The sequence below is a fragment of the Odocoileus virginianus genome, chromosome X, assembly GCF_023699985.2.
Source record: "Odocoileus virginianus isolate 20LAN1187 ecotype Illinois chromosome X, Ovbor_1.2, whole genome shotgun sequence".
Classification (NCBI taxonomy): Eukaryota; Metazoa; Chordata; class Mammalia; order Artiodactyla; family Cervidae; genus Odocoileus; species Odocoileus virginianus.
The window spans coordinates 32,267,921-32,292,708 of record NC_069708.1 but is presented as its reverse complement, the minus strand read 5'-3'; the positions used below and the strand labels follow the sequence as shown (position 1 = coordinate 32,292,708).

Here is a 24,788-nt window from a genome sequence, read left to right as displayed (position 1 = left end):
TTCAAACACCACCCCCAGACCCACCGATGAGAGGGTTTCCTGGTGTTTGGAAACTTCCTCTGTTAAGACTCCCTTCCTGGGACGGATCTCCATTCTTAACTCTTTAGTCTCTCTTTTTATCTTTTATATTTTGTCCTACATCATTTCAAAGACAATGGGCTGCTTTTCTGGGTGCCTGATGTCCTCTGCCAGCGTTCAGAAGTTGTTTTGTGGAGTTTGCTCAGCGTTCAAATGTTCGTTCAATGAATTTGTGGGGGAGAAATTGGTCTCCCCGTCCTATTCCTCCACTACCTTAACTCCTACCCTAATTGTGATTTTAGAGAGTGAATTTTAAATCATTATAACTAGGCTCAAACACATTTTTATTAATCAAAATAGGAACCATTACAATAACACATTTTTTACAACAAGAGATGTTTATCCCTGTAGTACAAAAATCTGTGCTTCAGGATTTGACGAACTCTTGGAAAGCAGTTTGTGTCTCCTGCTAGTTCTGAAGGTGTATTCCATGCAAAAAGTTGTCCAAATGGTTGAATAAGTGGTAGTGGTTTGGCAAGAGGACAGGTGAATATGGTGGATGAGGCAAAACTTTGTAGCCCAATTCATTCAACTTTTGAAGTGTTGGTTGTGCAATGTGTGGTTGAGCACTGTCATGGAGAAGAACTGGGCCCTTTCTGTTAAGCAATGACAGCTGAAGACACTGAAGTTTTTGCTGTATCTCATCAATTTGCTGAGCATACTTCTCAGGTGTAATGGTTTTGCTGGGATTCAGAAAGCTGTAGTGGGTCAGACTGGCAGCATACCACCAAACAGTGACAATGACCTTTTTTGATGCAAGTTTGACTTTGGAAGGGGCTTCCCTGATGGCTCAAATGGTGAAGAATCTGCCTGCAATGCAGGAGACCTGGGTTCAATCCCTGGGATAGAAATATCCCTTGGAGAAAGAAATGGCTACCTACTCCAGTATTCTTGCCTGGGGAATTCCATGGATAGAGGAGCCTAGCAATTAACACTTTAACTACTTTTCACTTGGCTTTGGGAAGTGTTTTGGAGCTTCTTATAGGTCCAACCACTGAGCTGGTTGTCGCCAGTTGTATAAAATCCACTTTTCATCACATGTTACAATCTGATCAAGAGGTGGCTCCTTGTTGCATAAGAGAAGACGAAACTTAATAATGAAGATTTTTTTTTTTATTTTCAGTCAGTTCATGAGGCATCCACTTATTGAGCTTTTCACCTTTCCAGTTTGCTTCAAATTCTGAGTAACCATAGAATGGTCAATGTTGAGTTCTTCAGCAACATAGTGTAGAGTTGTAAGAGGATCAGCTTCAGTGACTGCTTTCAGTTGGTCATTGTCAACTTCTAATGACCGGCCACTATGCTCCTCATCTTCAAGGATCTCATCTCCTTTGCAAAGCTTCTTTAACCACCACTGCACTATATATTCATTAGCAGTTCCTGGGCCAAATGTGCTGTTGGTGTTCCGAGTTGTTTCCACTGCTTACAACCCATTTTGAACTGGAATAAGAGAATCACTCAAATTTGATTTTTGTCTAACTTCATTTCCATAGTCTAAAATAAAGATAAAATAAGCAGCAGGTAATGTCACTAGCCAAAAAAACGTAAAGTGAGAAATGCACATTAAAATGATGTATAACATAACCACATTTATTTAAGAATGTATTCCAATATCAAACAGCAAAATGCAAAAACCGCAATTACTTTTGCACCAACCTATATAGTATATAGTCTGAAGTTAAGGAGCCTGATTTCTCCAGCTCTGTCTTTCTTTCTCAAAATTGCTTTGACTATTCATGATCTTTTGTGTCTCCATGCAAATTTAGATTTTTTTGTCATAGTTCTGTGATAAATTCCATTGGTATTTTGATAGAGATTGCATTGAATCTGTAGATTGCCTTGGGTAGTATAGTCATTTTGACAGTATTGATTCTTCCAATCTACAAACATGGTGTATCTGCCCATTGGTTTATGTCTTCTTCAGTTTCTTTCATTAGCATCTTATAGTTTTAAGAGTACATGTCTTTTGTATCTTTAATTATGTTTATTCCTAGATATCATATTGTTTTTGATGTGATGGTAAATGGAATTATTTCTTGAATTTCTCTTTCTGATCTTTCATTGTTAGTGCATAAAGATGCAACAGATTTCTGTGTATTAATTTTGTAACCTGCAACTTAACCAAGTTCATTGATGAGTTCTAATAATTTTCTGGTAGCATCTTTAGGATCTTTCATCTAAAGTATCATGTCATTTTCATACAGTGACAGTTTTATTTCTTCTTTTCCAATATGGACTCCCTTTACTTTTTTTTCTTCTCTGATTGCTGTAACCTAGGACTTCCAAAACTATGTTAAATAAAAGTGGCAAGAGTAAACATCCTTGTCTTGTTTCTGATCTTAGAGGGAATGTTTTCAGATTTTCACCAGTGAGTATGATGCTAGCTGCAAGTTTGTCTTATATGGCCTTTATTATTTTGAGGTGTTTTCCCTCTATGCCCACTTTCTGGAGAGTTTTTTTTAATCATAAACAGGTGCTGAATTTTGTCAAAAGTTTTTTCTGCATCTATTGAGATGATCATATGATTTTTATTCTTCAGTTTTTTGATGTGGTGTATCACATTTGTTGACGTATGGATATTGAAAAATCCTTCCATCCCTATGATGAATCCCACTTGATCACTGTGTATGATCTTTTTAATGTATTGTTGGATATGGATTGCTAAGTATTTTGTTGAGGATTTTTGCATCTCTATGTTCATCAGTGATATTAGACTGTAACTTTCTTCTTTTGTGATATCTTTATCTGGTTTTGGTATCAGGGTGATGGTGGCCTCATAAAATGAGTTAGGAAGTTTTTTTTCCTCTGCAATTTTTGGAACAGGTTCAGAAGGATAAATGTTCACTTTTCTCTAAATGTTTCATAAAATTTGCTTGTGACACTGTCAGGTCCTGGGCTTTCATTTTTGGGGGGGGGGGGTTCAATCACAATTTCAATTTCAGTGCTTATGATTAATTTGTTAATATTTTATATTTCTTCTTGGTTCAGTCTTGTACCTTTCTAAGAATTTGTCCACTTCTTCCATGTTGTCCATTTTTTTGGTATATAGTTGCTCATAGTATTGGTACTATGATCTTGGTATTTCTGTAGTGTCAGTTGCAACTTCTCTTTGATTTCTGATTTTGTTGATTTGGGTCCTCTCCCTTTTTCTCTTGATGAGTCTGGCTAAAGGTTTATGTATTTTGTTTATCTTTTCAAAGAGCCAGCTTTTAGTTTCATTGATCTTTGCAGTTTTTTTTCTTTGTCTCTATTTCATTTGTTTCTGCTCGGATCTTTATGACTTCTCTCCTTCTGTTAACTTTAGGTTTTGTTCTTTTTTCTCTAGTTGTTTTAGGTATAAGGTTAGGTTGTTTATTTGAGTTTTTCTTTTTTTGTTACTTGAGGTAAGATTGCAGTGCTATAAACTTGCCTCTTAGAACTGTTTTTGCTGCATCCCATAGGTTTTGGGCTTGTGCTTTCATTTTCATTTGTCAGTAGGTTTTTTTTTTTTACTTCCTTTTTTATTTCTTCAGTGATCCATTGGTTGTTTAGTAGCTTAGTGTTTAGCCACCACATGTTTGTGGTTTTATGGGTTTTTTTCTTGTAGTTTATTTCTAAACTCATAGCGTTGTGATCAGAGAAGATTCTTGATACCATTTTAATTTTATTAAATTTATCAAGGCTAGTTCTGTGGCCCAGCATGTGGTCAATCCTAGATAATGTTTTGTGGGCACTTGAAAGGAGTATGTTGTCTGCTACTTTTGGATGGAATGCTCTACAAATATAAGTCCAAGTCATCTGAAATGCCATTTAAGGCCAATGTTCACTTATTAATTTTCTGTTGAAAGGATTGAAATATTTAAGAGTAGTATTTAAGAAGCATTTCTGTGAAAATGCTATTTACTTTTTCCCTACATATTACTTCCATTAAGTCCATTGATTCCTAGGATCAAATGCTGAGAATCAAAATAATTTTTACACTGATTTCTGAATGTAACACAATATTCTACTACTCTGTTATCAATCCATTTGTCCAACCAAAGATTTAGTTATAATACAAATGATGTTCCAGAATACATAAGTAGGTATAGTGCATGTATCTTTCCCTAAAATACAAAGACCTAAAGTCATTTTTATCCCTCATATCAATGATATTTATGTTTCAGGCTACATGGTTACCAAACATGGTATGATTTGAGAGCCAGTAAGAAACAGCTTCCCTTGTTCAATCAGGTGTAAAAAAATAAGAAGTTAGATTCCTATTAATCAATCCTATAAAAGAGATTCTTGAATAAGATTATCAATTTGTTTATTTGTATTGAAGAAATACAACTGTCAATAAGTCTGGTAGACTCATAGCTGGTAGTGGCACATCTTCATTCTTATAGAAAAAGCATCAAAGGAAGCCATTTAACCTGATTAGATAAATTCAGACATCTTAGGTCAGTTAATTCATGTTACAATACTGGTGCTAAAACACTGTCAACTGACAATTACTTTTGCCTTTGACTGAGAATTCTTCACAGGTTGGTAGGGAAAACCACCGATAAACAAGTTGTGCACAAGACTCTTCTATCTTACTTCTTCTTTCCAGCCCATCCCACTTCATCCCATCACGATCCCTCTTTTCTTTGTGCCCTACAAGCTTTTCTTATTTATTTAGGGGGCAGTACATACGAGACAGGAGCTTGCCAGGTGGTAAAGAACCCACCTGTCAATGCAGGTTAGATGTAAGAGATGCAGGTTTGATCCCTGGATAGGGAAGATTCCATGGAGATGAGAACAGCTACCCATTCCAATATTCTTGCCTGGAGTATCCCATAGACATAGGAGTCCAGCAGGCTGTAGTCCATGGGGTCCCACAGAGTCAGACACGACTGAAGCAACTTAGCATACTATGCACACATTTGAGAGAAAAAAGAAACATCTTTACATGTTTGGAAGATATAGGTTAAGGAGGGGCCCTGGTAGAAATAGGGGAAACGAGGCAAAATAGAAGAGTAAACATAAACCCTTTAGCACTTAAATACAGAGTTGGTTTTCCTTTTGAAGACTAAAATGCCATCTTATCTTATTTAGAGTGTTCGTGGAATCATATCCCAGACATTTGAGCTCCTACTTAAGTGTCACTAATGAAAAAGGAAAGGGGACTGAGATCTAGACTTAGAGTCCTCTGGCACATCAAGCTTTCATTTACTTTTCATCAATCTCTTTCCTCTAAAAAGGAATGGAAAATCCAGTTTGGAATCACATTTTGAGATGACTGACATATAGGACTTGTCAAGATTTCTCACCTATTTCAGATTAATAGCCATTATTTTTACATAGGCCTATCACTGTTGTCATGGGTTCTACATGATAAGTGGAATTAAGTTAGCAGTAACAATACTCAATCACTTCATGGCAAATAGATGGGAAAGCAGTGCAAACAATGGCTGACTTTATTTTTCTGGGCTCCAAAATCACTGAAGATGGTGATTGCAGCCATGAAATTAAAAGACGCTTACTCCTTGGAAGGAAAGTTATGACCAACGTAGACAGCACATTAAAAAGCAGAGACATTTCATTGCCAACAAAGGTCCGTCTAGCCAAGGCTATGGTTTTTCCAGTGGTCATGTATGGATGTGAGAGTTGGACTATAAAGAAGGCTGAGCATCGAAGAATTGATGCTTTTTAACTGTGGTGTTGGAGAAGACTCTTGAGAGTCCCTTGGACTGCAAGAAAATCCAACCAGTCCATCCTAAAGGAGATCAGTCCTGGGTGTTCATTGGAAGGACTGATGTTGAAACTGAAACTCCAATACCTTGGCCACCTGATGCAAAGAACTGACTCATTTGAAAAAACCCTGATGCTAGGAAAGATTTAGGGCAGGAGGAGAAGGGGACGACAGAGGATGAGATGGTTGGATGGCATCACTGACTCGATGGACAGGGGTCTGAGTGGACTCTGGGGGTTGGTGATGGTCAGGGAGGCCTGGCATGCTACGGTTCATGGGGTCGCAAAGAGTCAGACACGACTGAACTGAACTGAACTGAAGTGAACAATACTCAAACACCTCTAACACATCTTGTTTATTTATTCCAAAGTTTCTAAGAAATTCAGGCCTTACAAGATATTAAAAGCTTCTTTTCATTCTGAATTGGTTACCCAGTTCGGGTAAACATTTGGTTTATATGTTTAATATGAAATTGAATTCTTGTTTATGACTACGTCCTTCCATAAAAAGCAATCTCTTAAAGAACAATTATCTTGCTTCCAAAATCCAGGCATCTAAAATACCAAGAAGTTAGAAGCAGGCCTTGGAGCCAGGTCTGAGGAAAGACCTCAGAACTTAGGAGGATTACAAATTGCTAGTAATTCGGTAGGGACTCATACAGGTATCCCTGAAAGGTCAGCCCTCTAGTTAGTACTTTACAAAAAGTTCAAAAGTATGTAAGCTGTCTGTAACATATTTTGACCATCTAGACTAAGAGTAGAATTAATCTCCCACTGTCCTCTCTCACACACACTCATGCACTCCTCAAGATTTCTATTGCCATTTTGTGACTCATATTTTCCCTGAGGTCTGCTCTTATGCATTGCTTCATTCTGATCATACAATATAAAATATTTGTATCATGGTACTATGCTTCCCTGGTGGCTCAGATGGTAAAGCATCTGCCTGCAATGCAGGAGACCTGGGTTCGATCTTGGGTTGGGAAGATCCCATGAGGAAGGAAATGGCAACCCACTCCAGTACTCTTGCCTGGAAAATTCCATGGACAGAGGAGCCTGGTAGACTATAATCCGTGGGGTTGCAAAGAGTTGGATATGACTGAGTGACTTCACTATGCAAGAGGGCACATAGTGACATTAAGTTTAATGCCAAGTCTGACTTCCATTTGGACTTGACAGTGTCCTGTGTTTGGAATCTAACTGTTTGACAATAGAGTGGCCCAATTTGATGAGTGTGATGATCTCTTAAGAATGAATTAACTACTGGAGAAGAGAGGTCATAGAACTGTCAACAATGTAGTATCAATTCCTCCTGTAATTTTTAATACTAGTTAGAATGCTACTAAGTATATCCCTGGACATGCCAAGGTAAATACTACTTATTGTAATAATAAGGCAACAGTAATGACAGGGGAGGGGTCTTTCTACTTTCCTCCTCAAGATCTTTTACTATCATGGAGGAAAACCACTGGGATCATTAGTATAATCCTGGTCATTTATAGATTAAAACTCCATGGGGGATGTGCAGCTTTGCTCCAGTTAAGCAATAACCAATCATTTAACAAACATTTTTCTATGTGCAAAGTGTGGTGGCAGGTTAGGCTTTGGGTTCACAGAGCTTAGGAGGGAAAAAAGGCTGGACTTTCTCCTGCTCTAGGGAAGTTCACAATCTACCTAGGGAGACTAGTTTCCTACACACTAAAAGATACAATGCAAAGCAATAGAATACTTGTTGTCATACTATTGGTACAGGCAATAAAAATAATATAAGTTCAAAAAGGAGAAATATGAGTGTAGGATGAAACAGTCAAAGTAGGTGTCAGGAAGTGAAACCTGAGCTAAGTCTGATGTGAATAGGAAAGAGAATCATCAAAATTTACATTTGTATAGTGTTTTAGAGTTTACAAAACACTCATATTTGTTGATCCTATTATTCATTCATGTATTTATTCAATAAAACACCTTCTATATAAAAAGATGAATAAATCATTGTCCTGATAATTAACTTGTTGGGGGGAATCCCTTCACAATGTAAATATATATCAGATCATCACATTGTACACTTTAAATATGTTATTTTATTTGTCAAATATACCTCAATAAAGTTGAAGGGGAAGGATTGTCCTTCAGCTTCCTGAGTAGAGCTTTAAAATGAATAGCACAACTAAATTTTTTCATTTGTCAATAATAGGATACATGGAGAATAGAAAAGACGGTATTGGGGAGTTGGCCAAATAAAAGCATGAACCATTGAGCTGTACCTTCATGCAAACTAAGTTTCCTGCATTTTTTCACTACTCAGCAAAAGTTGAGGAAGTATCTGTCTTTGAAGCAGAGCCCTGAGCCCCCCCACTTCCCCTTCTGCTTTTGCCTTATCACCCCAGCCCTGCTGGCAGTCCTCCAATATATACAGACAATCCAGTGCATGCTAAATTTTACTAGAAAGGTAAAGAAAGTCTTGGGGAGGCAGTCAACTAAACAGAATCATAAAACTACATCCAAATGCTGATTTAATCTTTCAGTCTCTCTTGTTGACTGAATTATGTGTTACACAGAACTATGGTCAGACACAGCTTTTGACCTTTGGAGTCTCAACAGTCTCTGTCCTCAGCCACTTTGAACTCTCCTACAGCCCCATCACACTGCTTTAGCTATTTTTTTTTCAAGCTCTTCCTTCTATTTCTTCCCAAATGTGTGGATACAACTGCACTACCACTTTTCCTTTCTTCTCTAGTAATTCATACACGTGGACATGGATGTGGGTTGGAGAGAGAGAGGGTGGATGAGTCATGATACCCTACATTCTTTGATTTTTCAAGGTTTTTTTTTAAAGACTCTATCATTCTAAGAGTACACATTTCACTTCCACTTTACACCATTATCTAGATTCCTGCACAATAGCACCTATGTTCCCATACTAAAAACATGCTTCCCCCAGGACACTCACCCTGGGGAGTCAAATAACTCAAAATCTCCTGTACCACAGTGTTACTCTTCGAAAGTTGCTCAACTAGGAGAGGAAGAGAGAAAAAATGGATAAAACAGGCTCATGGCCATTAATGGGCTTACTGTCTAAGTGGGTATGACAGACATGTAAGCAAAAAGAGTAATTAAATCACTGTAATAAATGAAATAATAAAGCCATGAGCAAAGGAACATTTGTAGAGAATGGCCACTTATTTTGCTCTTGAACTACAAGTAGAAATTTGCCAAGTTCACCTCTTTGACTATGTAAAGGGCAAAAGACACATAGTTCAAGTACCCTCAAGTAGCCCAGACATGATGCTGAGAGGGTAACAGGCAGGAAGGCCAGGGGTCTCCAAACAGAGGAAATAGGCTACAAGTGCCAGACATCTTTATCTCTCTTAAGCGGCAGGAGGAAACAAACTAGAGATTTTTTTTTCCTTCTCTATACAAATTTAAAAGACGGTTTCTGTTAAAATGCTGTGTTGCCATGACACCTGGTTTTACCTGAAGCTAACTATTCTCAAAACTTTGAGTTAACCAATACATTTTTCTTATGGAAATGTTTGTCTTAAGCTATGTTAATGTACCCCAGACTCTGTCTTCAAGTTGATTCCGCCAAATGGCTCAAACTACTTGACAAACCAGTATGTTATACTCAGATATTGTTCCCCTAATCTGTGTAAATGAAATTATTTGTTTGGTAATCTGCCCTTCTACAAGATTCAGGTCAATCGTTTTATGGCCTGGGGTGAATTATCTGGTGCCATTCTGAATTTTAAGACATTCCCTTCTTTTCATTAACAGACTGCGAGTGACTATATAGCATACAGCTGAAAACTAGCAGGGGGGTACTCTTTCTGCCCCCTTCTGATGCCTATGTCAGAAGCTTTCTCTATCTCCTTTATACTTTAATAAAACTTTATTACACAAAAGCTCTGAGCGATCCAGCCTCGTCTCTGGCCCCGGATTGAATTCAACTCCTCCGGAGGCCGAGAATCCCGGCGTCTTATCGTTCAGCAACAATCTTTCAATGCTATCAGGATTCTGAACTACATTGGTGGAAGAAAGAGGGTCAGAGGATACTGCAGAATAAGAATTAACAGAACTCAGCGTTTACATGTGAGGGAAGAGGTCAGAGTTGGTTGGGGTCAAATATGAATACCAGATTCTGTGCTTGAGTGACTGAAAGACTATTAGGTCAATGGAACAAAAACAGAAAAGTCAGTTGGAGAATTTGAGTTGGGAAGGAAGATGATATTTGTCTTTAAACATGTCAAAACTGAGGGAAACATATGAAGTCCAAGAAGAATAACATAATCAGTTCAGTTCAGTCAGTTCAGTCGCTCAGTCGTGTCCGACTCCATGGAGCCCCATGAATCGCAGCACGCCAGTCCTCCCTGTCCATAACCCTCTCCCAGAGTTTACTCAAACTCATGCCCATCGAGTTGGTGATGCCATCCACCATTTCATCCTCTGTTGTCCCCTTCTCATGCCCCCAACCCCTCCCAGCATCAGGGTCTTTTCCAATGAGTCAACTCTTCATATGAGGTGGCCAAAGTACTGGAGCTTCAGCTTCAGCATCAGTCCTTCCAAGAACACCCAGGACTGATCTCCTTCAGGATGGACTAGTTGGATCTCTTTGCAGTCCAAGGGACTCTCAAGAGTCTTCTCCAACATGATAGTTCAAAAGCATTCATTTTTCGGTGCTCAGCTTTCTTCACAGTCCAACTCTCACATCCATACATGACCACTGGAAAAACCAATAACGTAATAGGTAGACAAAAATGAGAGACTAAAGATCAGGTTTGTGCCTGAGACAGAAATCTGAATCATCTATTAATACATAAGTGATATTTTTAAGCCATGTAAATTGGTAGATTCTCCAAGGGAAATAGAAAAGCACAGAACAAAGCACCAAAATTTGTGTTTCACAGATCTTGGCAACACTGATAGCCACAATTGACTATCTGAAAACTCTGTCACTGATGAAGTGAGCCAAAAAGAAAGAGTGGCTATTGAGGCAGCACTGTGGTAGCAGAACTAGATTGTTGGTTGCAGTGCCTGTGTTCTAGTCCCAGCCCTGTTCCCAGCTATGTGCTGTTGAGCAAGTCATCAGTTCATTGGAACAGGATATCTCTTTGTTACTATACCAGTTCTCCTTGTTGTTGTTTAGTTGCTAAGTCATGTCCGACTTTTTGTGACCCCATGGACTGTAACCCACCAGGTTCCTCTGTCCGTGGAATTTTCCAGGCAAGAATACTGGAGTGGGTTGCTATTTCTTACTGTAGGGGATCTTCCCCACCCAGAGGTCGAACCTGCATCTTGAACCCACATATCTTGCATTGGCAGGCAGATTATTTACCACTGAGCCACCAAGGAAGCCCTATCAGTTCAGTCAGTTCAGTGCAGTCGCTCAGTCATGTCCGAATCTTTGCGACCCCAAGAATCCCTATACCAGTCCTTAAATCTCAGTTAAATCTTTGCACCCCTTGATTCCTCCCTTTTTTCCTAACCTGTTAAACTTCTTCATTGTTTCACTTTTAACTACTCTTTTTGTAGCATTTTTAACTTTCTTATCCCATTGTCCTTCCATAGCACTTGCTCTATGATCCCAACCTTATATCGATTTAAGCATTTGCATTTTTTTTCTCTTACACCCAAGTTTTTAAACACTCCTAAAACAAATGGCACAATTTTGCAGCTGGATCCACTAAAAATTCATACTCTCCAACCTCAACTGGGCCTTCAATTTCTTCTTGGTCATATTTCCCTCCCAATCCCTAGAGTCACCATTCAAACCTTCACCAATTTTCAAAAGACCTGAACCCAAGTTTAGCCCTCTTTTTCTCAACAGACAACATTGTTTCTTATTTCACCAAGGAAGTTAAGTCTCTCAGAGATAGGCAATCTCTGTCTTTGTTTCTCCACTTCCACTTTCCCTTGCCTTTGCTGTTTTAGTTGCTAAGCTGTGTTCGACTCTTTGTGACCCCATAGACTGTAGCCCACGAGGGTCCTCTGTCCATGGAATTCTCCAGGCAAGAGCACTGGAGTGGGTCCACCTCCAGGGTATCTTTTGACCCAGGGATTGAACCCACATCTCCTGCTTGGCAGATGGATTCTTTACCACTGAGCTACCTGAGACACCCTCCACTTTCCATTACCTGTTAGTATTTTTTTTTCCTCTGCACATTCTAGTAACTTTCCATTCCCTAAAGGATAAACTTTCATTCTCTAAAACAATATACTAGACCATTGTGATCTAGTTTCTGCATTTTTTGCCAACCTATTTTCTCATGTTTAAACTCAATAATGCAAACATACACAGATGCATACACCTAAATAGACACACCTGCACACATATACAACCTTCATCTTATATTTCATCCCTATCACACTGCTAGCTATTCCCTAAACATGTCATGCTATTTCAAATCTCCAAATCTTTGCTCATTCTACCTTCTGTGCTGTACTGTGCTTAGTCACTCAATAGTGTCCGACTTTTTTTGACCCCATGGACTATAGCCCTCCAGGGTCTTCTGTCCATGGGGATTCTCCAGGCAAGAATACTGGACTGGGTTGCCGTACCCTCCTCCAGGGAATCTTCCCAACCTAGGGACTGAGCCCAGGTCTCCCTCACTGCAGGTGAATTCTTTACCATCTGAGCCACAGGGGAAGCCCAAGAATACTGGAATAGGTAGCCTTTCCCTTCTCTGGGGGATCTTCCTGACCCAGGAATCAAACCAGAGTCTCCTGAATTGCGGGCAGATCTTTACCATCTGACCTACCAGGGAAGCCCATTCTACCTTCTACCCCTGCCTAGAATGCTCTTCTCCACCTGTCATACACCTCTATCTTTTGTAAAGCCTTTACTAACATATGCAAACCGTGTACTATCCTCATTATTTGTGTTCTTTATATACCTCTATTGCAGCAACTGTAATTGTGTAGTAAATGAATTTGTTAAGATATCTGTGTCTTATTCTAGTAGAGTGTAAGCATTCATGGGCAGGCAGGGTCTGTGTCCTATTTTTCAAAGGATCTAACCGAGAATTGACACACAGTAAGTAGCTAATACATCGCTTTTAATAAACATATCACAGTAGTGCAGAAGATTAGGAAAGTTTTTATAGAGGGAGTGATGTAAGAGATGGTCTTAAAAGTGGTCAGACAAAGGATTAATCTCAAAAATATACAAGCAACTCCTGAAGCTCAATTCCAGAAAAATAAATGAACCAATCAAATAATGGGCCAAAGAACTAAACAGACATTTCTCCAAAGAAGACATACAGATGGCTAACAAACACATGAAAAGATGCTCAACATCACTCATTATCAGAGAAATGCAAATCAAAACCACAATGAGGTACCATTACACGCCAGTCAGGATGGCTGCTATCCAAAAGTCTACAAGCAATAAATGCTGGAGAGGGTGTGGAAAAAGGGAACCCTCTTACACTGTTGGTGGGAATGCAAACTAGTACAGCCACTATGGAAAACAGTGTTGAGATTTCTTAAAAACCTGGAAATAGAACTGCCATATGACCCAGCAATACCACTTCTGGGCATACACACCAAGGAAACCAGATCTGAAAGAGACGTGCACCCCAATGTTCATCGTAGCACTGTTTTTAATAGCCAGGACACAGAAGCAACCTAGATGCCCATCAGCAGATGAATGGATAAGGAAGCTGTGGTACATATACACCATGGAATATTACTCAGCCTTTAAAAAGAATTCACTTGAATCAGTTCTAATGAGATGGATGAAACTGGAGCCCATTATACAGAGTGAAGTAAGTTCAGAAAGATAAAGAACATTACAGCATACTAACACATACATATGGCATTTAGAAATATGGTTATGATAACCCTATATGCAAAACAGAAAAAAAGACACAGATATACAGAACAGACTTTTGGACTCTGTGGGAGAAGGCGAGGGTGGGATGTTTTGAGAGAACAGCATGTATATTATCTATAGTGAAACAGATCACCAGCCAAGGTGGGATGCATGAGACAAGTGCTCAGGCCTGGTACACTGGGAAGACTCAGAGGAATGGGGTGGACAGGGAGGTGGGAGGGGGGATTGGGATGGGGAATACATGTAACTCCATGGCTGATTCATGTCTGTATGACAAAATCCACTGCGATGTTGTGAAGTAATTAACCTCCAACTAATAAAAATAAATGAAAAAAAAAAGAAAAAGAAAAAAATGTGGTCAGAATTATATCAAATAACAATGAAGGAAAAGAGTGTTTCAGGTGGCAAAATGGCCTGAGCAAAGAGACTAAATAAAGGATGGAGCTATTCATAAGACCACATTTATATTATATATATAGTAAACCATATAAAATGACTCTATAAAGTTAAGATAGAATATTATTGTAGTCTTGAATGGTACTTCAAGCTTAATAAGTCATCAGAGAATTCTGAAAGAGATATGAAATGATTATAACTGGGCTTTAAGATGAATAATTTGTTGTAAGTGATAAAGACTGATTAAACAGAAGAGAAATAAGAACATGAAAAAGAAAGTTGTAATTTCTAGCATTCAGTAAACAGTTCTCCCATATTATAAACCAAAGAGAGAGCAAAATAATGGATCAATCTGGGGCTTTTGAGCAGTCCTCTCCACAAGTTTGTTAAATTTTCATGATTTATACCAGTATATGGGGCTTCCCTGGTGGCTCAGATGGTAAAGAATCTGCCTGGGATGCAGGAGACCCGGGTTCAATCCCTGGGTCAGGAAGATACCCTGGGGAAGGGAATGGCTACTGACTCCAGTGTTCTTGCCTGAAGAATTCCATGGACAGAGGAGCCTGGTGGGCTGCAGTCCATGGGGTCATGAAGAGTCAGACACGACTTAGCAATTAACACTCTCACTTTCACACCAATACACAAGTTTATCTTATGTTATTGTTTAGTAACAGGCCTTGTGGAATTTGAAACTTAATAGTGTGGTGTAATGAAAATAGCCTTGGACTGTGAGCCAGGCATACTGGCTCTGCCACTAATTCTGTGAGATACTTTCAATAATCATTTTATCTTTCTGGGTCATGAAGGGAGTGGGATGGATTAGATGTTTTCTAAGTGTTCTTCTGTATCTAATATTCCATTAAAATAAGTCATTCAACAAATAGGGATTGTATAGCCACTTATGGAAGTTTCCTTCAGGAGTAGCTTTGTTTAAGAATTGTTTTCAGTATTCTGATACATACTTCCTTTTTATTTATCTGACACATACTTCTTGTTCACAGTGATCTGATTCAGCTAACAGTTATATGGGAACATAGCCTTCATCCCTTCTCATAGAACTTGCTCTGTGATCATGTCTAGTCTTTAATCTTCATGAAAGCCTGACCACCAGGACACTGCTAAATTATTCTTTGTTCTGCCATTTCTTGCTGTAGAGTGCCAAAGTGTGCACTGGTAGAATTTTTCAAATAATTGAATACACCTTAAAGAAGTAAATTTGACATTAGGCTAGCAGATTTATAGTAACAGAAAGAACTCTGAGAAGTAATTTACTACAATCTAGAACTGGACATGGAACAACAGACTGCTTCCAAATAGGAAAAGAAGTACATCAAGCTTGTATATTGTCACCCTGCTTATTTAACTTATATGCAGAGTACATCATGAGAAAGGCTGGGCTGGGAGAAGAACAAGCTGGAATCAAGATTGCTGGGAGAAATATCAATAACCTCAGATATGCAGATGACACCACCCTTATGGCAAAAGTGAAAAGGAACTAAAAAGCCTCTTGATGAAAGTGAAAGAGGAGAGTGAAAAAGTTGGCTTAAAGCTCAACATTCAGAAAACTAAGATCATGGCATCTGATCCCATCACTTCATGGGAAATAGATGGGGAAACAGTGGAAACAGTGTCAGACTTTATTTTTGGGGGCTCCAAAATCACTGAAGATGGTGATTGCAGCCATGAAATTAAAAGACGCTTACTCCTTGGAAGGAAAGTTAAGACCAACCTAGACAGCATATTAAAAAGCAGAGACATTACTTTGTCAACAAAGGTCCATCTGGTCAAGGCTATGGTTTTTCCAGTAGTCATTTATGGATGTGAGAGTTGGAGTATAAAAAAAGCTGAGTGCAGAAGAATTGATGCTTTTGAACTGTGGTGTTGGAGAAGACTCTTGAGAGTCCCTTGGACTGCAAGGCGATCCAACCAGATCCAACCGATCTAAAGGAGATCAGTCCTGGGTGTTTATTGGAAGGACTGACGCTGAAGCTGAAACTCCAATACTTTGGCCACCTGATGCAAGGAGCTGACTCATTTGAAAATACCCTGATGCTGGGAGGGATTGGGGGCAGGAGGAGAAGGGGATGACAGAGGATGAGATGGTTGGATGGCATCACTGACTTGATGGATATGAGTTTGAGTAAACTCTGGGAGTCGGTGATGGACAGGGAGGCCTGGCGTGCTGCGATTCATGGGGTCGCAAAGAGTCGGACATGACTGAGTGACTGAACTGAACTGAACTGAGTGGGATAAAATTTATGCTTTCTCCTGTAAGCAACCAGGAGATTCTAAGGAGATAGAAGGTATGATCAAGATGGTGGTCACCCAGAATTACCTCTTCACTGCTGATTAATGAACAAGTTGAAGCTTGCTTTCCACACTTAACGCCTAGTTCATTCTCTTTTTTTATCTTGCTTTCTTTTCTTTTTTCTAATTCTTTCTTCCCTCCCCCCCTTTCCTTATTTTCTTTCTTTCTAGCTTTACTTGCAACAATACAGTACATTTCCTAACTGGTATTTAACAAACTACACAAACTTACAGAGTGTTCAACTTAGTTACATTTCCTCATTTAATTTTTCAGAGTTATTAACAATTTTACCCCCACCCACTAGTTGGAAACATCTGCACAAAATAATGATGCTTTCTTTAATGGCATTATGTGCCTTTAAGAGCTTCTTTCAACACTATAAAATCCTTACTTCATCTGAAAACTTTCATCTGAATTCCCAGATTTTGCTATAATTTACCCAGGAGACCTCATCTGGACATGAAGCAAAGATTTCTGACAATGCCATTCTGTTAGAGCACTTATAGGCAGACTACAGTGATTCACTCCCACCTTACCAAAAAAAAAATATGTTTTTCATGAAATGAAAATCCACCTGAAGAACTTTAACCAATCTTCATCACGTTTCTATAGATGAGTCTATACTTCCATAGCTGTCACTCTTTTCAGATTTATCTAGCTTAGCTTTGAACCACATTTTTCTCCCTAGAAAGCCCCCCCCCAGACATTATTTCTTTGGTGAGCAGAATTCAAAGATAGATCTCAGGATTCTTACCCTTTGGTGTACAAACTTGATATAATCTCTTCCTCTTTAATGTATGTAGGACCTGTGAATAGGATATTTATTCCTGTGTTAAGAGTACAATCCATTGGTTTTCAGTTAACCAAACTGGAGATTATCCTGGGTTGGACTACTTGATTAGGTGAGACCTATATCAGGGGAGAAGTTGGGAAGTTAGAAAAAGAAGTTAGAAAGATTTAAAGAGATTTCTTTTCCGATGGACTGGAGGAAAACAAACATCCATGTTGTGAGAGAAGTGGGGCATGGGTTAAGAGTCTAAGAATGCCCTTCAAGAGTTGAGAGTGGTTCCTGGCCAATAAGAGAGACAGTAAGAAAACAGGACCTCAATAACAAGGAATGAATTCTACCAATAACCAGTGATCTTGGAAGAGAACCCCTAGCCTCAGATGAGATCTCGTTTCTGGGTGACAACTTGATTGTAGCCCTGTGAGACCCTAAACAGAGGACCCAGCTGACTTGTATCTGAGCTCCTGAGCCATAGAAACTATGAGGAAATAAGTGGGTGTTGTTTCAAGTTTGTGATAATTTGTTAAACCAACAATAGAAAAATAATATACTTTGCTTCATTCTTTTTCTGTTTTTATTGATGATGACTACCAAAGTGGAGATCAATAAGTCTGATTAAAACCTTTATTTTGGTTCTAAACGCAACACTGTATTGAAAATATTTTTCCAAGGTCTCCAAGGCCTCCTAAGTACCAAATGCAATTGCTATTTTATGAACTTCATTCTCTTTGGTCTTTTGGAAATATTTTAAATAAATGACCATATTATTTCTTAAAATTGCCCTTTTGAGTTGTTTTATTCTTTGGCTTTCTCCCCTCTACTATCTTCACTTTACAGATGAGAAAACTGAGTATCAGTGAGGTTAAGTAACTCGCCCAAGTTAAAATAGTAAGTGGAGAAACCATGATTCAAGCTCAGATCTATCCTGGCTCAAAAGCCTTTATCTTTTCCCCATTATATCTATATTGACCTTGTCTCAGTAGAAAATTAAGCTGAGGATTTCTCCTTTTTCAAAAAAGGTATGTTTTTGCATAATGAAAAATCTTTATCATTAAAACAAAGAACTTGCTATAATAAAATATGACATAGAATAAAACTAAAATTAATCTCAAAGTGAAATACAGGGGTGATGGGTCCATCAGGGAAGACAGAGCTATTTGGCTTCATCCATCATCAAGTCCTTCTACTCCATACAAGATGGTTTTTAAATTTTCTCTGTAACCACTCAGTGTGTCTGAATTCAGGGAGCCCGACTCCTCTAGTTCCATTTCTCTTTCTCAAAACCCCTTTCCTATTCAGGGTCTTTTGCGTCTTCAGACAAATTTTAAGATTTTGTTCTAGTTCTCTGTAAAGTTTGATTGGTAATTTGACAGAGAGTGCATTGAATCTGTAGATTGCTTTGTGTACTACAGCAATTTTCACCATATTGACTCTTTCAATCTAAGAACATGGTATATCTATCCATCTGTTTGTGTCATCTTTTATTTCTTTCATCAGTACCTCATAGTTTTCTAGTACAGGTATTTTGGTTCCTTAAGTAGGTTGATTCCTAGGTATTTTATTCTTTTTGCTGCAATAGTAAATGGGAGAGTTTCCTTAATTTCTCTTTCTGATATTTTGTTGTTAGTATATAGGAATTCAAGGGATTTCTGTGTATTAATTTTGTATCCAGAACTTTACCAAATTCATTGATTAGCTCTAGTAGTTTACTGGTGGCCTCTTTAGTATTTTCTATGTATAATATCATTTAACCTGCAAACAGCGACAGTTTTTCTTCTTTTCCAATTTGGATTCCTTTTTTTCTTTTTCTTCTCTCATTGTCATGCCTAGGACTTCCAAAACTATAAAAAAGAATAAAAGTGGCAAGGGTGGACATTCATGTCTTGTTCCTGATCATAGAGGAAATGCTTTAAGTTTTTCACCATTGAGAATATGTTGAAGTTGTTTTATGTTGAAGTATGTTCTCTCTATGCCCACTTGCTGAAGAGTTTTATCATAAATCATTGGTGAATTTTATCAAAAGCTTTTCTTACATCTATTGAGAAGATCATATTTTTCTTTATATACTTTATTGAAGAAACTGAGCTATGAGGGGATCCCCAAAGTATAGCTGGCTTACAATATTTCAGGTGCACTGCAAGGTGATTCACTTATACATATATACATATATTACATTTCAGATTATTTTCCTTCATAAGTTATTGCAAGATATCAACTATAATTCCCTATGCTATACCGAAAACCTTTGTTGCCTGTTGCCTATCTATTTTTAAATTAGTTAATTATTTTAACTAGAGGATGATTACTTTACAATATTGTGATGGTTTTTGCCATACATCAACATGAGTCAGCCATAGGTATAAATGCGTTGCCCCCATCTTGAATCCCCCTCCTACCCTGCTCCCCACCCTATCCCTCTATGTTGTCCCAGAGCACTGGCTTTGGGTGCCCTACTTCATGCATCAAACTCACACTGGTCATCTATTTTACATATGGTAATGTATATGTTTCATGAGAAAACTAACATTCTATTCATATTAAGTCAAATAAATGGAATCAAAATGTCATAAATCTTTTAGTTAAGCAAGAATTCATATTTCTAAAATATGTATATTATTGTTGCTGTTCAGTCATCAAGTTGTGTCTGACTCTTTGCGACTCCATGCTTTTGGAGTTCTCACAGCAAATATACTGGGGTAATGGTTTGCAATTTCCTCCTCCAGTGGATCACATCTTGTCAGAACTCTCCACTATGACCTGTGCATCTTGGGTATCCCTGCATGGTGTGGCTCGTAGCTTCATTGAGTTATGCAAGCCCCTTCACCACAACAAGGCAGTGATCTATGAAGAGGGATCATATATATATACGTACACATATAATTTATATATATATGCACACACACACACACACATATATATATATGTGTGTGGTATGTATACACAAAAGCTTTTCTACTAAACTTGATGAAAACTTGAGAAAGAACATCAAAAAAAAGATGGAGAAATTAGAAAACATAAACAAGAGAAAATGGGAGGGCTGAATATGAAATAGAAAAAAATGAAGTAAACTTTATAGAAGTAAAAGATCATCATATAATCCAGTTGTTTTAAAACATGGCTGCTCATTAGAAAAACATATGGAGCTTTGAAGAAACAAAAATACCAGCTCAATTCCAGAAAAATAAGTGACCCAATCAAAAAATGGGCCAAAGATCTAAACAGACATTTCTCCAAAGAAGACATACAGATGGCTAAAAAACACAAAGAAAAATGCTCAACATCGCTCATTATCAGAGAAATGCAAATCAAAGCCACAATGAGGTACCATCTTACCCTGGTCAGAATGACTGCTCTCAAAAAGTCTACAGTAACAAATGCTGGAGAGGGTGTGGAGAAAAGGGAACCCTCTTACACTGTTGGTGGGAATGCAAACTAGTACAGCCACTATGGAGAACAGTGTGGAGATTCCTTAAAAAACTGGAAATAGAACTGCCATATGACCCAGCAATCCCACTCCTGGGCATACACACCGAGGAAACCAGATCTGAAAGAGACACGTGCATCCCAATATTCATCGCAGCACTGTTTATCATAGCCAGGACATGGAAGCAACCTAGATGCCCATCAGCAGATGAATGGATAAGGAAGCTATGGTACATATACACAATGGGATATTACTCAGCCATTAAAAAAGAATACATTTGAATCAGTTCTAATGAGATGGATGAAACTGGAGCCCATTATACAAAGTGAAGTAAGCCAGAAATATAAACACCAATACAGTATACTAAAGCATATATATGGAATTTAGAAAGATGGTAACAATAACCCTATATGCAAGACAGAAAAAGAGACACAGATGTATACAACAGACTTTTGGACTCTATGGGAGAAGGCAAGGGTGGGATGATCTGATAGAATAGCATTGAAACATGTATATTATCAAGTGTGAAACAGATCCCCAGTCAAGGTTGGATGCATGAGACAAGTGCTCAGAGCTGGTGCACTGGGATGACCCAGAGGGATGGGATGGGGAGAGAGATGGGAGGGGGGTTCAGGATGCGGAACACATGTAAATCCATGGCTGATTCATGTCAATGTAATGCAAAAACCACTACAATATTGTAAAGTAATTAGCCTCCAACTAATAAAAATAAAGGAAAAAAAAAGAATTTGAAGGGCCTCACAAGAAATAAATATATTTTGCATGTGGTGGGAATATAAATGCTGTTGCCATAGGGAAGACTGAAATGAATAAAAGATGGATGGAATTTGTTTTTGTTAAAAAAAAAATACCTAAGCATTTGTATTTTTCAAAAAGTTCCAAGATAATTCTGTTATGCATCTAAATTTTTTTAAGTGATTACAGGGTTTTCTATTAAAGGATAGTTTTGGTGATACTGTTTTTGTTGTTCAGTTGCTTATTCATATCCAATTCTTTGTGGCCCCATGGACTGCAGCCCACCAGTCTTTGGTGATATAAAATTCTATTGTTTTCTGTTGACCAATCATGATACAACAGCATTAAAATGAACACTAGTTACATAATCACAATAGTAAAAGATGTTTATCAGTTTTCACAATCAATAGCCAGACAAAAAATAAAAGATAATTACAATTGCAAGCCATAACGGAAACATGATTAATATAACAATGTAAAATAATTGCATAGAATTTGGGTGGTTAAATAGAGTGATGTGGTAAGTGAAAGTGTGCATGCACATGTTTTCATCTACCTAGCTGGTCTGTGTCTTTTGGTTCGTGCATTTAATCCGATTACAGTTAAGGTAATTATTGATATGTATGATCCTATTACCATTTTCTTAATTGCTTTGGGTTTATTTTGTGTAAGTCTTTTCCTTCTCTTGTGTTTCCTGCCTAGAGAAGTTCTTTAGCATTTGTTGTAAAGCTAATCTGATGGTGCTAAATTCTCCTTTGCTTGTCTGGAAAGCTTTGATTTCTCCATCAAATCTGAATGAGAACTGATTCAAATGAATTCTTTTTAATGTAATATTCCATTGTGTATATGCACCATAGCTTCCTTATCCATTCATCTACTGATGAGCATCTAGGTTGCTTCCATGCCCTGGCAATTATAAACAGTGCTGCGATGAACATTGAGGTGCACGTGTATCTTTCAGATCTGGTTTCCTCGGTGTGTATGCCCAGGAGTGGGATTGCTGGGTCATATGGCAGTTCTATTTCCAGTTTTTAATGAGATGGATGAAACTGGAGCCCATTATACAGAGTGAAGTAAGCCAAAAAGATAAAAACCAATACAGTACACTAACACATATATATGGAATTTTAAAAGATGGTAATGATAACCCTATATGCAAAACAAAAAAGACACAGATGTACAGAACAGACTTTGGGACTCTGTGGGAGAAGGCGAGGGTGGGATGTTTCGAGAAAATAGCATTGAAACAAGTATACTATTAAGGGTGAAACAGATTACCAGCCCAGGTTGGATGCATGAGACAAATGCTCAGGGCTGGTGCACTGGGAAGACCCAGAGGGATGGGATGGGGAGGGAGGCAGGAGGGGGGATCATGATGGGGAACACATGTAAATCCATGGCTGATTCATGTCAATGTATGGCAAAAACCACTACAGTATTGTAAAGTAATTAGCCTCCAACTAATAAAAATAAGTGAAAAAAATCTGAATGAGAGTCTTGTAGGGTAGAGTATTCTTGTTTGCAGTCACCTCCCTTTCATCATTGTAAATATATCTTGCCATTCCCTTCTGGCTTGTAGAGTTTCTTTTGAGAAATCATCAGACAGCCCTATGGGTATTCCCTTGCATATTATTTGTCATTTTCCCCTTGTTGCTTTTAATATTTTATCTTTGTCTTTAATTTTTTCAGTTTGATTACTATGAGTCTTGGTGTGTTCCTCCTTGGGCTTAACCTGCCTGAGATTCTGTGCTTCCTGGACTTGGTCGACTATGTCTTTTCCCATGTTAGGGAAGTTTTCAGCTATTACCTCTTCAAATATTTTCTCAAGTCCTTTCTCTCTCTCTTTTCCTTCTGGCACCCCTATAATGCAAATGTTGGTGTGTTTAATATTGTCCCAGAGGACTCTTAGGCCATATTCATCTTTTTTCTTCCTTTTTTCTATATTCTGTTCTGAAGCAGTGTTTTCCACCATTCTTTCCCCCAGGTCACTTCTCTATTCTTCTGCCTCAGTTGTTCTGCTACTGATTCCTTCTAGTGTATTGTTTGTCTGTTCTATTTTTTCTTTAGTTCTTCTAGGCCTTTGGTAAACATTTCTTGCATCTTCTCCATTGTTTCCCAAGATTCTGGATCATTTTCACTATCATTATTTTGAATTCTTTTGCTGGGAGTTTGTATATCTCCACCTCTTTTAGTTGTTTCTGGGTTTTATCTTGTCTCTTCATCTGGGACATAACTCTCTGCTTTTTCATTCTGATGAACTTTCTGTAATGTGGTTTTTGTTCTAGCCAGGCTGTGGGATTTGTAGTTCTTCTTGCTTCTATCTGTCCTCTGGTGGATGAGGCTAAGAGGCTTGTATAAGCTTCCTGAGGAGAGGGACTGATGGTGGGGAAAACTGGGTCTTTCTCTGGTAAGCAGGGCCTTGTTCAGTAAAGCTTTAATCCAATTAGCTGTTGATAGGTGGGATTATGCTCCCACCCTATTAGTTGTTTGGCCTGAGGTGGCCCAGCCATGGGATCTACAGGCTCTATGGTAGGGTTAATAGCAACCTCCAAGAGAACTTTCACCAAGGGGCATCTTCTAAGACTGCTGCTGCCAGTGCCCCTGTCCCTGTGGCAAGCCTCTGCCGACTCATGCTTCCACAGGTGGCCCTCCAAGACTAGTAGTTAAGTATGGGTCAGTTTCCTGTTGGGTCACTACTCCTTTCCCCTGGGTCTTGGTATGCAGAAGATTTTGTTTGTGCCCTCAAAGAATGGAGTCTTTGTTTCCCCCAGTCCTGTGGAAGTCCTGTAAGTAAATCCTGCTGGCCTTCAAAGTCAGATTCCCTGGGAATTCCCAGTCCCTTTGTCAGATTCCAAGGCTGGGAAGCCTGATGTAGGGCTCAGAACCTTCACAACAGTGAGAGAACTTCCTGGTATTGTTGTACTCCAGTTTCTGTGTCACCCACATGGCAGGTATAGGATTTGATCTTAATATGATTTTGCCCTTCCTACCATCTTGCTGTGGCTTCCTCTTTGTTTTTGGATGTGGAGCACCTTTGTTTTGGGGGGGGGGGTTCTAGTAACCTCTTGTCGATGGTTGTTCAACAGCTAGTTGTGATTTTCATGCTCTCAAAGGAGGAAATGAGCACATGCTCTTCTGCTCCACCATCTTGAGCCAGAAGGCCATATTATTTTCATTCTTCAACTTGTTGATGTGGTGTATCACACTGATTGATTCCCAAGTCCTCAAGTTCCTTTTAATCATGGTGTGTGATCCTTTTAAAATATCATTGGATTTGATTTGCTTGTAGTTTGTTGAGGAGGTTTGCTTCTATGTTCATCAGTGATATTGGCCTGAAATTGTCTCTTTTTTGTGGTATCTTTACTGGTTTTGGTATCAGGGTGATGGTCACCTCATAGAATGAGTTTGGGAGTATTCTTTTCTCTGCAATTTTTTGAAGGAGTTTCAGAAGGATAGATGTTAACTCTAAAAATTAGGTAAAATTCACCTGTGGAGTCATCTAGTCCTGGACATTTAT

The 24,788-nt window shown here is 38.5% G+C and overlaps 1 protein-coding gene and 1 pseudogene across 1 annotated transcript in view; one reads left to right on the top strand and one right to left on the bottom strand.

Moving 5' to 3' along the window:
• Positions 1-24,788, top strand: part of CYSLTR1 (cysteinyl leukotriene receptor 1) — a 60,787-nt gene that overhangs the window by 18,936 nt on the left and 17,063 nt on the right. The window lies entirely within an intron of this gene.
• On the bottom strand, positions 366-23,243 carry LOC139033144 (histone-lysine N-methyltransferase SETMAR-like; annotated as a pseudogene).